Source organism: Phaseolus vulgaris, chromosome 4 (assembly GCF_000499845.2).
Source record: "Phaseolus vulgaris cultivar G19833 chromosome 4, P. vulgaris v2.0, whole genome shotgun sequence".
NCBI lineage: Eukaryota > Viridiplantae > Streptophyta > Magnoliopsida > Fabales > Fabaceae > Phaseolus > Phaseolus vulgaris.
This window is the reverse complement of record NC_023756.2, coordinates 33,698,769-33,717,500: the sequence shown is the minus strand read 5'-3', so window position 1 is coordinate 33,717,500 and position 18,732 is coordinate 33,698,769. Positions and strand designations below refer to the sequence as shown.

The 18,732-nt window shown below is 33.9% G+C and overlaps 1 pseudogene; it reads left to right on the top strand.

Moving 5' to 3' along the window:
* Positions 1-7,769: 7,769 nt before the first annotated feature.
* Positions 7,770-12,423, top strand: LOC137837547 (receptor-like protein EIX2; annotated as a pseudogene).
* Positions 12,424-18,732: the final 6,309 nt, after the last annotated feature.

The window sequence follows — 18,732 nt, the reverse complement described above, 5'->3', positions numbered from 1 at the left end:
TAATCCACTCTTGATTGAATCCAAAGCATTCTCAATCTTTTTAAAAGAAAAGTGTTTTTCAAACTAAGTGAAAAACAACCGATTGTTTTATCGAAACAACCGATTGTTTTATACTTCGGTGTTTTTAGAAAAAGTTGAAAATTGTTTTTTCAAATGGTTGAGCTGTCAAAACCAAAACAAACTATTGATTCGTGGAAACAACTGATTGTTTGTTTTGGTACCATAACAGAAAAATGGTTTGTGCTTTGACTGAGCATTAAATGATTTTCTAATTGTTTACGCTCCTGTTTTTAATGCTTTGACCAATCTTTAAAGGCAATTAATAGTTTGTTAAGATTTGATAACAAACAACAAACTTTGATAAATACAGAAAAACAGATTTGAGTTTTTCACTGATTTTGAGTTTTTGAAAAGTTGAGATTGCTTAGAGATTGAGATTGATCAAAAAGTGTGAGCTAGGATTTTCTCTTGTACTGATTTCAGATTTGCTTATGTAACAAGTGTAATCCTTGTATCTGTTGAAAGAACTTTGTGTGTTTGCTGAGAAGTGTTGTGTGTTCTTGAGGGGATCAAGATCAACATTCTTAGTGTTGGTGTGTTGACTAAGAGAAGTGTGTGTCTTGAGGGGATCAAGGTCACTTTCTTGGTTGTGTTGTAAGTGATCTAGGTTTAATTGCTTAATGGTATTCCTCAGTGGTTTCTGAGAAGACTGGATGTAGCTCTAGGTTTAGAGTGAACCAGTATAAATCTCTATGTGCATTTTCTCTATCCCTTAACTCTTTAAATTCAGTTTTTATATTTGTAAACTGGTATAAACAACTGATTGTTTATGTGAAACAACCGATTGTTTTTCTGGAACTGTGCTTTTAGCTTTGTGTTTTGAAAACCTGATTTCTTAATCAAGATATTCTCGAAGTAATTTCATTCAAGGCTTAAAAGTTTTCGAAATCCCTCTTTAAACCATTCACCCCCTCTAGTTTAAAGCCATACATTCTAACAAAAACAAGTTCAACACAAGGACTTAGACTCTTTTGAACTCAACCCTTTTCAAAAGAGATTTTGTGGATTTTCTATCACTTTCCCTATGGCTTGAAGAATGAGTAGACATGCTTAAGGTTATGTGATAAAAGTAGTTTCCAGAAAGAAAGATAGGTGGAGTGAAGTAGGTAATTTCCCAGGAAAGGGAGGTGGATCACTAGGATCTCTGAGGTACCAAGCCTTTTCTTGTCAGATACTATCCCACAACATTTTCACAAACCTTTCTCTAAGCAATTTACTTAGAGCACAAGTAAAGATGAAAACAAAGTTTTATGCCATAAATAATGCAAAGCAATAAAACACAAATGAAAATTGCTATCTATAAAGCTTTAAAACTAATCAAATTCCTAAGGTGAGGCTTCTTGGCACTTTGAACATTGAAGACACACTCACTGACTAAAGATAATTTTAATCCACTAATTAATCAAAGTTTTGCAAATTAAAACTCAAAGAAATACAAAGAAAATTTAGGTCAACAATTTTGATGCACAAAAATTTTAAGACCTATTCTATGCACTCCTTCACTTGTATATCTTTTTTTGGTATTTGTGTATATTTTGTATGAGGTTGTTGTTGTCCCTTGCTTTGCCTCCTTAGGATATTCAACCTTGAATTTTCAAATTCGCACCTCTTTAGTGATATAGCTCTCACCAAAAACAAAAAAAAAATTAACTCCACTACTCACCAAAGCACTTTTTAGGTCACTTCAACCAAAAAGAGGTCAAACAAGTTTAAAGCAACAAAACTCAATTTAAAAATAGGACTACAACAAAGGGAATTGATATTTGACAAGACTTGAAAGAGTATTCAATAAAATTGACAAGCAAAAACTTAGGGCACACAAGAAAAGGTAGCACACAAAGTGGAATCCTAGTGAATGGAACTAGAATAGATGAATAAAACCAAAAACAACACTACAAAATTTTGTGTGTAAATTTTCTTTGACTTTCCGAATTTATGCTGGGCAGAATAATTCAAATTTGAATTTGAAATTTAACCCATAGAAACCTCAATGTTTAAGCTCAAATTCGGCGCTGGAAATTCACCAAAAAAGTGCGCCAATTTATTGTAATACTTTTTTCAAAATCACTGTCGCTTCAATTTTTTTTCATAGTCACAATTTTGCACTCTAATCGTTTTTCATTTATCATTTTTTTTGTATTTTGAATTTTTCTATAATTCTTTTTTTAACTTTTTCTCAATACATCAAACTGCTCAAATACAGAATCTCATAATTTTTGCAAACGAAATTAATTTTTATAAATGTTTAATTTTTGCAAACGAAATTAATTTTTATAAATGTTTTCAGCCAGCACAAAATCAGTGAAATAGAGGAAACCTATATTGGAATTAAAAAAACAACAATAAAACTACAAAAACATAATGGAATTGGATTGAAATTGAACTTGTATGGAACAAACACACAAGCATGGACTCAAATCTGGAAAAATTAAAATGCACCAAAGCTTAAATTCAGAATTATAAACTGCACTCAAATTAAAATCAAGCAACCAAAATTAACAACAAAAGTACTACATAGAATTGATGACAATTTTGGATGAACATGACTTTGACAAAACTTGAATTGATTCAAAAATTAAAATGACTCAAACCAAACAGATTTGTACGGATTAAAAACATAAAAAAGACTCGCATAAAGAAAAAACAGAACAACACACATAATTACTCAATAGAAACTTACAAAATCTGCAACACAGATTGTTCAAGACCAATTGAACAAAATGCACCAAATAGAATTTAAGAAAGCAGCAACACAAACTAAAATTAAAACAGAAACAACAAGAAAATTCAGGATAAAGATGAACAACACAAAAAAATGAAGAACACAAAAATTAAAAGAAGAGATGGCACTTATCTCTTGAAAAACCATGGCTCATGATACCAAATGATGGAATGGTGCCTTCATGACCAAATTCTTTTCTTGAATTTTGGAGAAGATTGGTGGAAGCTTTAATGGAGGAGATGAACAAGGATGGCTCAGATAGAGTTATAGTTTTCTTAAAGGTGCATGATAGGTAGGGAGAGTGATTGGTTGGGCCATATCACTTGAGTTAGGTGAAGAAGAAGAAGATTAAAGTGTCTATCCTAGAGGGACAAGACAAGAGAGTGAGATGACTAGCAATCTTGGCAGCAATTCACTCATTCATCTTGAAAATTCATCAGCCAAGCATCTCTATTTATAGGAGAGAGGGTTGAACATTTTGGAGCAAAAATTTGAAAATTCAAAATAAAACTCTCAAATGAGAAGGTTCCATGTGGAGTCATGCTTTCCATGTTTAGCTCACACCTTCCATGCTAAATCCTCTCCACTCCTAGGTTCCCCTGTGGACATCCATGTGTTCCATGCCAAGGTAATTTTCGTCCTCCAAAATACCCTAGACGTTTTAGGGTTACATTAGGCTCAAAGAAGCCCAATTGTTACCCTAACTACTCACTTTTAACCCTAACTAGACCTATTTTACTATTGGCCCGAATTCAAGCCAAAAAACCTATGCTACTTGGCCCAAATATTTGGTCCAATTATTTTATGCTACTAGGCCTGATACATGGCCCATGAAATCCTAAACAACTTTATACAATTTATTTAAGTTAAAGCTTGGCCCAAAAAATAATGTTGACTAGTTAGCAGAAACTCAGTCTTCTTGTGTTCTTCTGACCAAAGCTCTAGTTTATGTTTTGATGACTTGGAGGTCTTCTTGGATATGTTCGTACATTCCTTCACCCTAGATTTTTTCTTTTGACCCAAATGTGCAAATAAATCGATAAACAACCTTTAGGTCTTCATCCTCCTTATTATGTGGTTGTGTGTGGTTGAGGTCTTTGCCATCACTTTCTATATATATAAAGGAGATGCAACATGTTTTAAATAGAAAACTTACTACCTTTGTAGAAAATCAAAACATCATACAAAGTATGTAAGGGAACAAATTACCTTTAGTAGATATTATGGGTTGAATGAATAATTAAAGATGTTTGTATTAAGCCCATACTAGCAAGACAAAACAAGAAAGGAGAGAGAATCTCTTGGTTTCACATCCCTTTTGAGAATCAAAATAACTTACCTTACCACCATTAACTCTAAGATACAACTCAACATATTTAAGAATAGTAAGAATCTAATGACAAAATCTATTATTAAAACCAAAGCCATTAACAACACTTAAAATATCCTACCAATCACGAGTACACAAAACTTCACTACTAAAATATAATATTTAAAGTTGGCCAAAAATCAACGTTAACAAGTAAAAGTTGACACTAATTAGCCAATGATGTTGAATTAGCATCGTACTTATGTGCAACTCTAAAATTAATGAAGGTGAATCATTAGTGTTCTCTTTTAAAGGTCTACTCTTAGTAGCTAGCGTTGGCTTAGCCAACACTAATTTATCATTAATTTTAAAATAATTTTTGAATTAATTTTAAAATAATTTTTTTAATTAAATCAATTTATCATCCGCTTGGCTGACACTAATACGTTTTTTATTTTAAAATATATTTTAAATTTTAATTTAAATTATGTCAATTTGACTGAAAGTAATGACAATAATTTAAACAAAGTAAGTTTCTAGTAAAATGTTTTCATCTTCAATAAAATAAAATATAAATGAAAAAATACAAAAATACAAAAATAATTATAGGAAATGAAGGAGATCAATGTTGATGAAGGAGATGAATGCGAATGAAGTAGATAAGTGTTAATAATAAAGGAGATAAGTGTGAGTGAAGAAGGTGGGTCTGGATGAATGTAGATGAAGGAGATAAGTGTGAGGAGATGCGTGAGTGTGAATGAGGGAGATGAGTGAGAATGGAGAAGATGAGTGTGAAGAAATTTATACAAAAAGGTAAGTGAGGAGATTTGTCATATTTAAATATGGCCTTTAGATTAAAAACAATCTATGATTCCTATTTTTTGTCACAAAGGCACACAAATTCATATCATATTAATTATTTATAAATACTAAAAATAAGTAATACTAACCTTATTTATTTTATTTCGAGTAAACTAAGTCAATGCTAGTTTGACCTATGTAGCAAACTATAAAACTATGGACACTAATTTATTAGTCTTGACTTTTTGAAGATTGACTCTAAGTAATGTTGGCTAAGCTTATGTTAATTCATCACTAACTTTTAAACTAATTTTTAAATAAAAAAATTTAATGTCAACCAAGTCGATGCTAATGAATTTTTATTTTAAAATTTATTTAATATAGTGTCAGTTAAGCTGATGGTAAATGAAATCTATATTCAATATTAACTTAATTTGTGTTGGTGTGGTTGACACTAATGACAATAATTTAAAAAGTAAAGTTTCTCATACAACGCCTTCATTTTCAATAAAAATAAAACAAATAAAAAAATTGTAGTGGATGAAGAACACGAGTGTGGATGTAGAAGATGTGTGTGAATGAAATACATGAGTGTGAATGAAGGAGATGAGTGTGGATAAAGAAAATGAATGTAAGAAGATGAGTGTGCATAAAGGAGATGAGTGTGGGGAAGGAGATGAGTGTGGATAAAGGAGATTAATGTAAATGAAGGAAAAGAGTGTGGATAAAGGAGATTAATGTATATGAAGGAAATGAGTGTGGATGAAGGAGATGAGTGTGGATGAAGAAGATGGGTATGAGTGAAGTAGATGAATGTGATGAGTTTGTGGATGAAAGAGATAAGTGTGAACGAAGGAGATGAATGTGGAGAGATTTATATTGTGGGTGAAGAAATTTGTTATCTTTAAATTTTGGCCTTTAAATTAAGAATAATATATGGTTCTTATTTGTTTTCATGAAGACACACGTATTCATAACATATAAACTAGTATTTGTTAATCTGACACTGAATTAAATAAATATTAAAGATATATTATATTAGTGTTGTTTTAATCGATACTAACTCAAATAAAAAATAAAATAAACAAAATTAGTGTAAATGTAATCCATGCTAACTTAAATATAAATACTAAAAGAAAATAAAATTAACATGTCTGAAAATAACTTAATTTATTTTTAATATTTATTTTAGGTGTATCAGCGAGTCGATATTAATATAAATATTTTTACTTATTAAAAATAGTTAGTTAGTGTCAGGTCAAAGTCGTTTAAAGTGACTCTATTAGTGTTTAACATTAAACAAATTCTATAGAACTCTATTAAAGTTGGCTAAACTAACTCTAGTTAGATACTAGCATAAATGCTTTTATTTATTAAAATGTTAGCGCTGACTTAAAGTTGGTCAATCAAACTATATTCTTGTAGCGGGTGTTAGTGTAGTCATATATTTTACACAATATAAATTAAATTAAAATTAATTTCACATTTTTTAACTTTTAAAAAAATTAACTTAATGTAATTATTTAGAAGCTAATTTAATGTTTCCTTGTAGAAAAAAAAAATAGTCGTAACGAATAGGGTTTTATTTATTTTTTAACTAAAAAAAAGCTACTATAATCAATTCAATTCTTATATTTAAGATAAATAGTGAGTTTGGTACAATAATATTGACAGATTTTGTTTTTAATACAATAAAAATAAAAGAATTAATACACAATTCTTAATTTTGTTTGAACTCATCTAAAGGTTAAGGTAATTGGACACAACCTCAAATAATTGTCCCTTGTGTTTATTAGAAAGAAATTAAAGTGAATATGCAGTTAATTTTTCATTTAATAAACACGTCTACCAAATTGCTATAGACCAAACACCTCCTCAATTACTTCAACCATTAATTCAAACAAAACTAAGTGGAATTAATATTTTTATACTAAGATTGTTTTTTATTTTGTCTTAAAAAAACAAAGTATATTAATAGTTACTGCATTGAACCGATTATTTTATCCTATATTTAATATAAAAAAATAATTTTATGGAACCTGAGAAAAAACGTATTACTTGAATCTGAAAAGAATCGGTATTTGAACAATGTTAAATATCAGACCGTGACATAATAAATATTGCAAAAGTAGAAAAAACTATTATAAGATCATTAAATTAAAATGTGTGAAAAATGTAAAGGACAAAAAATAATTATTTATTTTTTTGGTTTCACATAACCGTAAGAGTCCTAACAATGAAGCTTATATAATTAATTATTGGCTATGGGGCATATACAAAATGATAAAATCTTATATATTATTATTATTATTTTGGTTTAGAAACTTAATAACGAATAGTATCGGTTAACCGTAGTGACCCAATGTGGTAAAATAATAGTACAATGAAGACTTAGTTTCCCACAATCATTTGGACCAATTAATAATAACTGAATATAAAAGCAATTGAATTACGTAAGACTAATATCATCAAACTTTATTTGCTTAATTCATTTTTAACCGCTGAGCCTTCTCTTCCATCTGTTTTAGTTGATCATGCTTTATTTTTTAAATTCCATCTGTTTTAGTTGATCATGCTTTATTTTTTAAATGGATTGGTTTAGATGACAACTTTATAAAATTTCAAATGTTTTACTGAATAAGTAATAAGTATTTCATAATTCAGTTGAAATAGATTATGCATTAAAGTCATTGTAATTGAATAGTTTTGAAAGTTAATGTCATTTTCATATCTATTCCTGTTGTCTCCTTTTGTTGGCCTGAGGAGTTTCCTTCCATTTTCCCTTCATTTACAAATTTTTTCCTTTGAAACGTTCTTCCTTGCTTGATTTGGAATAGTGAATAAGACTGCGTAGAAATTAAGCCTCGTTCATTTAATGCCAACAACTTAGGCTGTTGCCGAGCAAATCACAAATGTAATGGTGGTCTTTGAAACTTCCTTCCTTGCTTCACTTGCAAAGTCAATAAAGACAGGGCCAAGAATTTAAGCATCGTTCACGTATTGCCAACTACTTATATCCTGTTGCTGATCAAATCATAATTGTAATGGTTGTGTTTTCTCTTTTATTCATACCAAGGTTTAGAGCATAGCACAAATTTCATAACAGCAAAATTGTAATGGGCAGTTACTTTCTCAAAATATTGTTATTAGTGTTTGTGTGCCTTGCGCAAACCAATATTTCCATTCTTGGATTCAACTCCCCATCACAGAGTTCATACGTGAAATGCAGAGAGAAGGAGAGACAAGCACTCCTCAATTTCAAGCAAAGTGTTCGAGATTACTATGGCATGTTGTCCACGTGGAGGGACGATGAAAATTACAGAGAATGTTGCGGATGGAAAGGTATTGAGTGCAACAATGAAAATGGCCACGTAGAGATGCTTGATCTTCGTGGTTCAGAATCGCATTATTTGTCAGGTTCAATCAATATCACTGCACTGGTTGACTTGCAAAAATTGAAACATTTGGATCTCAGCTCTAATCGTCGTGTCAATGGCCGTCAAATTCCAGCCTCCATAGGCTCCTTTCAAAGCTTAAGATATCTCAATCTATCACAATCAAGTTTCTCAGGGACAATACCTTATGAACTGGGAAATCTCTCAAACTTAGAGTATCTTGATCTTAAAGAAACTGATCTTAATGGAGAAGTTCCTTCTGAACTAGGAAAGCTTTCAAGTCTGCAATATCTTGATCTAAGTGACAATGATGATATCTACGGAGAGGTTCCTTCTCAACTTGGAAGTATATCACATTTGAGGCATCTCGATCTTTCAGGAAATTCACTTTCCGGAGAACTTCCTTTTCAGGTTGGAAATCTTCCTCTCTTGCATTCTCTTAGACTTGGTGGTAGTTCTGATCTTAAATTAAAAGATAGAGATTGGCTATCTTCTCTCTCTTCATTAACAACTCTTGGCCTCTATTCATTTTCTGATCTTAGCTTCTCTCCCTACTGGCTTCCAATGATTAGAGAGCACATTCCAAACTTAAGAGAATTGAGTCTAGTTGGTTGTGGTCTTTCAGATGATCATATTTCATCTTTGTTTCCATCTCATTCCAACATTTCCTTTTCTCTTTCCATCCTTGATCTATCTGATAATATGTTGACATCATCAATTTTTCAATTGTTGTCCAACTATAGCCCTAATCTCCAAGAGCTTCATCTTTCTAGTAATAACATTGTTTTGTCGTCTCCCCATTATCCAAACTTTCCTTCTCTTGTGATCCTTGATCTCTCCAAAAACAACCTGAATTTGACATCATCAATATTTCAAGGAAATTTCAACTTTAGCACCAAACTACAAATACTTCTTCTACAAAATTGCAATCTTACTGATAGAAATTTTCTTGTGCCAACCCCGTCCAATAAAGACTCTTCATTTTCTATTGTCACCCTTGATCTCTCAGATAATCTACTGAAATCATCGGCTGTATTTCACTGGGTTTTCAACTTCACCACCAATCTTCAAAGCCTTTTCCTTCATAATAACTTGATAGAAGGTCCCATTCCAGATGTAATTGGGAAAGTAATGAACTCTCTTGTAGTTCTTATGCTCTCTGAAAACAAACTGCAAGGCGATATTCCATCTTCCCTGGGGAGCATATGCACATTGAAGGAATTATTCTTAAGCCATAACAACCAGAGTGGGGAAATTTCTAGCTTCATTCAAAATTCTTCAAGGTGCAACAACCCTGTATTAGAGACGCTGGATTTATCTAATAACCTGATTATTGGAAAGCTGCCTGATCTTTCACCCTTTACATCTTTAAGAAGTTTATCTCTTTCCAACAATCAGTTAACTGGAGAAATACCAGAAAGCATTGGGTTCCTTTATCAGTTGCAGTCTCTTCATCTCGAGGAGAATTACTTGAAGGGTGAAATCAATGAATTGCATCTCACAAATTTGTCCCAATTGATAGAACTAGATTTATCAGACAACTCATTGTCTCTACGGTTTGGTACTAGCTGGATTCCACCTTTCCAATTATATAATTTGGGACTAGCTTCTTGCAAGTTGGGTCCTAGCTTCCCAAGCTGGCTCCAGGATCAAAGTCAACTAAGCTTCCTTGATATTTCTGATGCGGGGATTGATGACTTTGTACCTCATTGGTTTTGGAACAATTTACAGTTCATACAAGAGTCAAATATGTCTTACAATAGTCTCAAAGGTACAATTCCGAATTTAACAGTGAAGTTGGTAGACGATGGTCCAAATGCAATAATTCTAAATTCAAATAAACTTGAAGGTGTAATTCCCACATTTTTGTCCCACGCTGGCAAGTTGGATTTGTCAAAAAATAAGTTTTCAGATTTAAATACATTATTGTGCGGAAATAGAGTAGCAAAAAATATGCTTATTTTGGATTTATCAAATAATCAAATAGCGGGACAAATGCCTGACTGTTGGAAACATCTAAGTTTACTAAAATTTCTTGATCTAAGAAATAATAAATTATCAGGGAAGATTCCACAGTCCATGGGTTCTCTTGTTAATTTGGAAGCTCTGGTCCTACGAAACAACAATTTTATTGGAGAACTGCCACTCACATTGAAGAACTGCTCTAGCTTAGTTTTATTGGATGTAAGTAAAAATATGTTATCTAGTGAAGTACCCTCTTGGATTGGGGAAAGTATGCAACAATTGAAAATCTTGAGCTTGCAAGTAAATCGCTTCTTTGGAAGTGTTCCTGTACATCTCTGCTCTTTGAGTCAAATTCAAGTCTTGGACCTCTCAAGGAATAACTTGACAGGAGAAATTCCAACATGTTTGACAAATTTTACCACATTGATTGAAATGAGCGCAATGCCAAGGGAAATTGTAAGGGAACGAAAAATTACAACTCAAATATCTTATGAAGATATTTATGATGCTTACTTGTTATTGGCGTGGAAAGGTCAGGATCGTGAGTTTTGGGAGCCAGAGAACCTTCTTAAAAGCATTGACCTCTCAAGTAATGATTTAACAGGTGAAGTGCCCAAAGAGGTTGGATATTTACTGGGATTGATTTCTTTGAATTTATCAAGAAACAACTTTCATGGAGAGATTCCTTCTGGTATTGGGAATTTAAATTCGTTAGGAATTCCTAGACTTATCAAGAAATAATTTCTCTGGAAATATTCCTTCCACTCTTCCCAACATCGATAGCCTTGGTGTGTTAGACCTATCAAACAATAATCTCAGTGGAAGAATCCCTCAGGGGAGACATTTTGAAACCTTTGATGCCTCTTGTTTTGAAGGAAATATTGGTCTTTGTGGAAATCAACTCAACAAAAGTTGTCCTGAAGACAAGACAATACAAAAGCCTCAAGAGCCAGCGGTTGATGGTGTAAAAGACAATTCAATTTTCCGTAGAGCATTATACATGAGCTTGGGGATAGGTTTCTTTGTAGGCTTTTGGGGCTTATTTGGGTCAGTGCTACTTTGGCAGCCATGGAGAATTGCTTATATGAGATTCTTGAATAGGCTAATTGACTATATACTTCTAATGGTTGAACTGAACGTTGCCAAGTGTCATAGGTGGCTCGAAGGATAGTTAATTGGTACGTTTTTCCAATAACTTATTTCTTAGTGTTTATTTCTCTATTTTAGTTAACTTAGAGTGATAATGTATTTTTTTAGAGTAGTATTGCTTATATCCGTTCCAATCAAGTTGTTCTACTTTTCTTACTAATTCTTTACTCTTTATATTGCTAATTTTTATCGTTTTACTTCATTATATCTCTTCACTTGTATCTCTCTCACACCCACAAATTGGTCTCCATTAATTTCAAATTTAAAAATTGAGTTTGTCCAATTCTATTTTTTAATTATTTAGTGCCTTTAACAATAGTAATTTTCTAGAAAATCATTTTTTTTTACTTGTAATAAGCATATTATAGATGGGGTGCACTATTTAGATAAGTTTTGTTGTTTTCAGACAACTTCTCTGTTGTTTAAACCTCTTTATCGAGTATCTAACTTTTTTTCATCACGGCTAATGTATGTATTTTGAATTGTATCACAAATTTGCAGTTTATCGAATATTAATTTTAAAACTTCTATCTTGGATGGAAGCTGTATGGATTACTGGAGGAGTAGGTATTAAGGTTCACAATGTAATGCAAAATCAGTGGTTCAACAAACAAATTTATTTGAATGTCTTCTATTGTGTAATGTATGTGATAGACTCTTTCTACAGCTATACCTAATGAATACTAGGGTAACATCAAAATTCTTTGTCCTTCATTACTGTTGAATTCAGTCTTAAATAAGAGTGTATGGGCCAAGTGGGCCTTACATTGTTTCATAAAATTTCTAATAACATCTAACTTATTACATAATGTAATCTTCCATCCATTTGGGCTTAGTAATTTGAGGTACAAGCCTATTGTTGTTGGGCTAAGTTCTAACAATACCATCCGCCAGTTCAAGCACTTTGTCCTCAAAGTGAGTGGTTGGATTGTTTCGGCCGAAGGATAGTTATTGGGCTGGGACTGAGGATGTATTGGGTGAATATTGGGTAGGCTTGTTTGTGGGCTATTTTGGAATGTTGAATAATTGTTAGGTGTGAGGTCTTGGAGTTGGGAGTCTTTAGTGTGGGAATTACTTGGTCATTGGTGAGTGGTTGGGATGGATGGTGGGTGCAGAGAGTTAGGTGAGTGAATTGATGGTGAGTTTGAAAATTCCGCAGGGTTAGGTGGGCACATTAACTGCGTGTTGGAAAGTGAATTAGGTGAGTGACGTGGTGCATCTGTGCCTTGGAGGAAATTTATTATCACAGTTGTAACATAAACCTAGGACACGACGTTCTTCCAATTGGTTTGTGTGAGGCGTTTAATGGGTAAGGGATGATTTATGTGAGGGTTGACAATGGATTTGTTGCTAGATAAATTGGGGAAGTTAGTGGTAGGATGGGTTGTTTGGGGGGTAAGAAAACGTTGGGGTCTAGGTTTGGTGACACGATGTTTGTCCTCAATGAGTTTGGCTAGACCAATGGCTTGGGAGATTGAATATGGGTTGAGGATAGAGAGTTCTCTACGAATTTCATAATTTCTCAAAACGGGATTGATAATCTATTACCGTGGTGGTTTGCTGGAGTTTGAATAATTATGCTAGGTGGACGATCCAAAACGTAGTTCCAAGGCTTGAGTGAAGGATGTCCGGTCCGTGATAAGGTTGTTTTGATGCAACCATTTAAACCAGTTAAGAGTCTCTCCCTTCATGTGGAAAGATACCATAGAAACCCTTTGTTCAGGTGGTATCTGATAAAAAGAAAAATACTGCTCTGGTTGGAAGAGCCAATCTATAGGTTCAGGGCCTTCAAAGAAAGCTAACTGCAACTTGGGTGGCCAGATACTGAGAGGTGGGTTATTAATGATAGCTTGTTGGTTGCCATTGTAATGGGTGCCACCAAGGGGGTGACCCGTGTTTTTATCGTGGTTTGTGGATGGGATTTGATTCATGAGAAAAGTGAGGGTGGATTGAATAAAATCATTATGCGCCTCCATGGCTGCCTGGCAGGTGTGATTGTCCTCCATCTGGACCTAAATACCTTGCAGACGTTCTTGAATAGACTATAGAATTTCTTCTAGGTCTTTGGTTTGGGGTTTAGAAGGCATTGGTAAGGTCAATGAAAACACCAATTGATAGACTCTTTCTACAGCTATAATAAGATTAATGAATACTAGGGTAACATCAAAATTGTCTGCCTGAATTCAGTCCTAAATAGGAGTTGTATGGCCAAGTGGGCCTTATATTGTTTCATAAAATTTCTAATAACACCTGATTTGTTACATAATGTAACCTTCCATCCATTTGGGCTTAGTAATCTGTCGTTCAGGCCTATTGTTGTTGGACCAAGTTGTAACATTATGCATCACTTATTTCTTCTTATAATGTTGAATGTTTTGCATTCATCTTTTTATGATGCCGCCTAGTAATCTTCCATCTTCAATTTGACTACCCACATTTTTAAGTGTTAGCAATAATGAATGAGAGAGTTGCATGGTTGATACTTCATAGTGTTTCTTTCTTCAAACAAATTTGTTTCATTTGAAAGGATATCTATGGTTAATACCGAAATAATATAATATTATTAGCACTTCATGTTAACACACATGAAACTTTAACTGATTCAGTGCATTTATTGTTATTAAATTGTCGCAATACTTTGAGTTTAACCCCAGCCATCACCTATTGTTCTTTCATAACTTGAAGACATAAAGCACCAACAAATGAATATTTTACATTTTGAAATAGAAACTTGAGTCATTCTATCTCTTCCCGTGACCTTTCATACGTGGGGATAGATACTCTCGGACCATTTCCATTGTCCGCTCGGCAACACAAATTGAGATGGATAGAGGCAGAACTTGTATCCGTTATACCATGTTCAAAAGTCAAGAGTTTCTTGTTGAAAAACATTGTTTGCAAGTTTGGTGTCCCGCAAATCTTGGTATCCGACAACGATACATAGTTTGTTTTTAGCAAGCAAGCAAAAGAGATGTGTGCAGAGCTTGGCATAAGGAAAGTATTCTCATCCGTCAAGCATCCCTAGAAAGACAGGCAAATTGAGGCGAAAAACATGGTGATACTGCGAGGACTAAAGAGAAGATTGCTTACGACTAAAAGGCAATGGTTGGAGGAGGTCCCAAGCACAATCATCTACGAAAGAAACGTCGTTTAGCCTTATGTATGGGACTGACATTATATAACTGAGCCAACTCCACGGGTGACCAAATTCTCTGCTAAACATTCAAAAGAAGGGATCCGGGCCAATTTATACATGATTGAAGAAATACGGGAAAGAGCTCGAATCAGAGGAGAAGCTATGAAACGAAGGATGGAAATGAGGCAAAAAAGTAAAGTGGTATGAGACAATTCAGAGTTTTTGATCTGGTGCCCAGGAAAGACCAACCCAACCAAATAGACAGCAAGCTCTCACCCAAATGGTTCGGCCCTTACATTTGAAAAGTTTTGAAAAAATAGTTTAGGAGCTTAAAACTGACCCATTGGGCGGCCACACATAAAATCCATAAATCCGACCCATTGCACTACCACGCACATTTGAAAATTTTCAAAAAGCCATTTACAAAACTTTATGTCATGGTAAACGAGGGAAAACGACGATTGTGTTAGTTATTTTTACTTCTACGAATATAGTTGAAGGTACGGTTAAGTAATTCGAAAAATTGTTTTATGATACTTGAATCCCGTGAAATTGAAACCAGTTATTATTAGAATAAGACAAACCTCGTAAAGAAGTCCCAAAAAGCATAAGCATAAAATTACGAGAAAGTTCACAAGTTCACAGGTTTAGTCTGCTATCAATTGATCGTCAACAACCGACTTGCATAGACCGATGGCAGACAAGTCAATTCCTAGGTGCAGAACCTTCACTTGCTCCAAAGCAAGTTCAAAACCAGTTCCAAAAGAGACGGAAACCTCGTCCTTCAAAGACTCTTCCGCTAATTTGCAATCCTTTTCAGTCAGGGCATGAGAATGAACTATAGCGCTTTCCTTCTCCTTCAACAACATAATCTATTTGTTCTTCTTTTCCAAGCAGCAAGTCATTTCTTCCTTTTCTCTAGTCCATTCCAGGGCTCAAGAACGGAGTTGGTCTATTTCAGACACTTTGGATTTGTTGGAAAAATCTGAACAATTCTTCCTCTTTCTTCTTTCTTGTAGATACAAAATGAACATTTGCGCAAAAAATAAGGAGAATAAAAAATAGAATAATGACACCGCAAGAATTTTTAACGTGAAAAAATCTTTTCAATTTAATAAATAAAAATTCACGGGGCCTAGTCCAAAAAATGTCTTCATTATGAAAATAAGATTACAATATTTATTTCTCTCACTCTGTGAGGATAACACTCAACAAGGATGGAATACTAGTCTCTCTAGCCTTTCACTAGGATTTCTAATCTCACACTATGGTGGATATCAACTCTCTCTTTTACTCTCTATGTTGTTCTTCTCACTTGCTTGCTTTTCTCTTCCTCACAAGTTTCTTTTATATAGAGAATGAGAGGAAGGCTTATCACATAAAGAGATAGTGGATAATTAAAGCTCATCACATTTTCAAGAGAGAGTTATAATTCCCAAGACTTTTGAAATAGTCATCATTGAATATATTCAATGGATCAGTTATCAAGATTCATTGGTCATTGTCCCCATTAGAATAAGGAGAGATTCCCAACAAATCTCCCCCTTACCGACTTAATTAAGGGGTATCAACAAACCAGCTCCCCTATAACAGTCTATTAACTTCTTAGCTGAAATTACCTTGGTCATCATGTCAGACCAGCTGTCATATGTATGAGCCTTCTCTAGCAACAACTCTTCATCCTCCAAAGCATTTCATATCCAATGATAACGATAATCAATGTGATTTGTTTGAGAATGAAATGTAGGATTCCTAGCTAGGTGGATTGCACTTTGGAATATGTATAAAGGCTCTGCATCCAAATACTCTCATATGGTTGAAGGATGCCTTCTTATTGTACCACATTTCCTCTCGAATCTCTTCATCTAGAGGTCTTGAAGGTGTCAGGTTTGTGAGATCGAATGCAATCTTTATTGCTTCACTCAGAAAGACTTGGGGAGGTTAGCACCTTGTAACATGCATCTGACTTTCTCTTCAATAGTACGATTCATCCTTTCGGCTACTCCATTCAGTTAAGGATTCTTTGGTAGTGACTTTATCATTTTAATGTCATACATCTTGCAATAGGCTTCAAAAGGACCACGATACTTTCCACCATTGTCAGCTTCCAGACACTTAAGTTTTTTCCCAGTTTCACGCTATACTAGACCATGAAATTCTTTAAATGTTGACAATACATGATCTTTGGTTTTCAAAAAGTACACCCATACTCTTCTTGAGTGATCATCAATAAATATGACAAAGTAGTAGGTTCCACCAAGAGATTTTTCAGATGGTGCACAAACATCTGTATGTACAAGTTCAAGTACCACTTGTCTCCTTAAGGGATCGCCTGATCTCTGAAAATTGACTCTGCATTGTTTACCATAAATGCAATCAGTACAGGATTCCAAGATTTGACCATTTATATTTGGTAAGTGGTTCTTGGCGAGCATTTGGAGTGCTTTCTCACTCATATGCCCCAATCGTCCGTGCCAAATATCTTAGGAGTTTGTTAGCAATATTTGCTTTTCCAAAAAAAAATCTTCCTTGCATAATGTAAAAGGATCTTCCTTTGAACCTCTGACATTGATAAGGTTCCCTTTTGCTATTCCACTTCCAGTACCAAAGTGGCTTATAAAACTAGCATCATCCAACTTACTCGTTGAGATAAGGTTGAGACGCATTTTTGGAACATGACTCACTTCGTTCAATTCAAGCTTGTTTCCTGTGTCTGATAGTAACACGATATCCCCAATACCTATAATCTTACTTGTAACATGGTTTCCCCTTTTCACAATACCATAGTCACCTTTCTTGTAATTTGAAAATAAATCTTCATGTGGACTTACATGGAAAGAGGCACCGGAATCAACGATCCAAGAGCAATCACCATATGCAACATTTAGGTAATTGTCTTCTCCAATAAGAAAAACATCATCGTCAACAGCGACGGTTGTGGTTGGAGTACAATCCTTCTTCTTTTGATCAACTAAGTCTGGAAGGACAGTTTCGGCTTTCTAATCTCTCTTCAGAGATCTACATTCAGATCTCTTATGACCTTCTTTGCTACAATAATATCATATTGTTCTTGTGCGAGATTCAGAACGGCCTTTGGCTTTGCTTTTGTTTCTTTCATTGGATTCATTTTTCCCACAAATTTCACCTCTTCCTCGCTTCTCAATAACATTTGCTTCATATTGAAAAGTTGTACCTCTTTCTTTCCTTATGGATTCTTTATTCAAGAGAATGTTTGAAATAGTGTCCATTGAGATCTTCCCATCAGGGATTGAGTTGTTGAGCGTGACTACTAGTGTGTCTCAACTCTCAAAAAATGAACTGAGTAGCAAAAGTGCCTGCAACTCATCATCAATCTTCATATCTATCTTTGTCAATTAATTGACAAGACCCTTGAATGAATTTAAGTGTTTCATCATACTTTGACCATCCGTGTAGTCAAGTTTTACCAATCTTCTGACAAAAGATGCTTTATTTCTTGGAGTTTTCTTTTGAATCATAGATTCAAGTTTTGACCATAACTCATAAACATTTGTGTATGTGGACACATGATCAAACAAACTTCTATCAATATATTTTTGAATCATTGCAATAGTTTTTCGATTAAAAAATATATTGAATGTCGTGAGGTGTAGGGAAAGTAATTGGTGAGGCCATATCACTTGGAAAAGAAAGAGCAATCAAGTGATTGGTGAGGCCAACTGATAAGCATTATTATTAATTCTCTTGAGGACTTGAAAATGACCATCTCTTCAGGGACTAAGCTTAGACTTCCTCTGCATAGGGAATCTATCTTTTCTAAGGTGAAGCCAAACCCAAACTCATTAAAAACTATCTCCCTTTTCCCCTTATTGTTACGCTTCATGTATTTCTCACTTTGCTTATGTATTTGATTTCTAATCCTCTCATGTAATTCTTTTGCAAATTCAGCTTTTGTTACCACTTCCTTATGCACAAATTCACGTGGATTAGGTAAATGTAACAAATTCAAAGGAGTATGAGGATTAAAACCATATACATTTTCAAATGAAGAAATATTAGTAGTTATTTACTACCTCTGTTTGTCCATCAATTTGAGGATGACAAGAGGTTGAGAAATCCAGTTTAGTTCCTAGTCTTTCCTAAAGAGTTTTCTAGAAATGGCTAACAATTTTGGATCTATATTCGAAACTATGGTTTTAGGTAGACCATGAAGTCA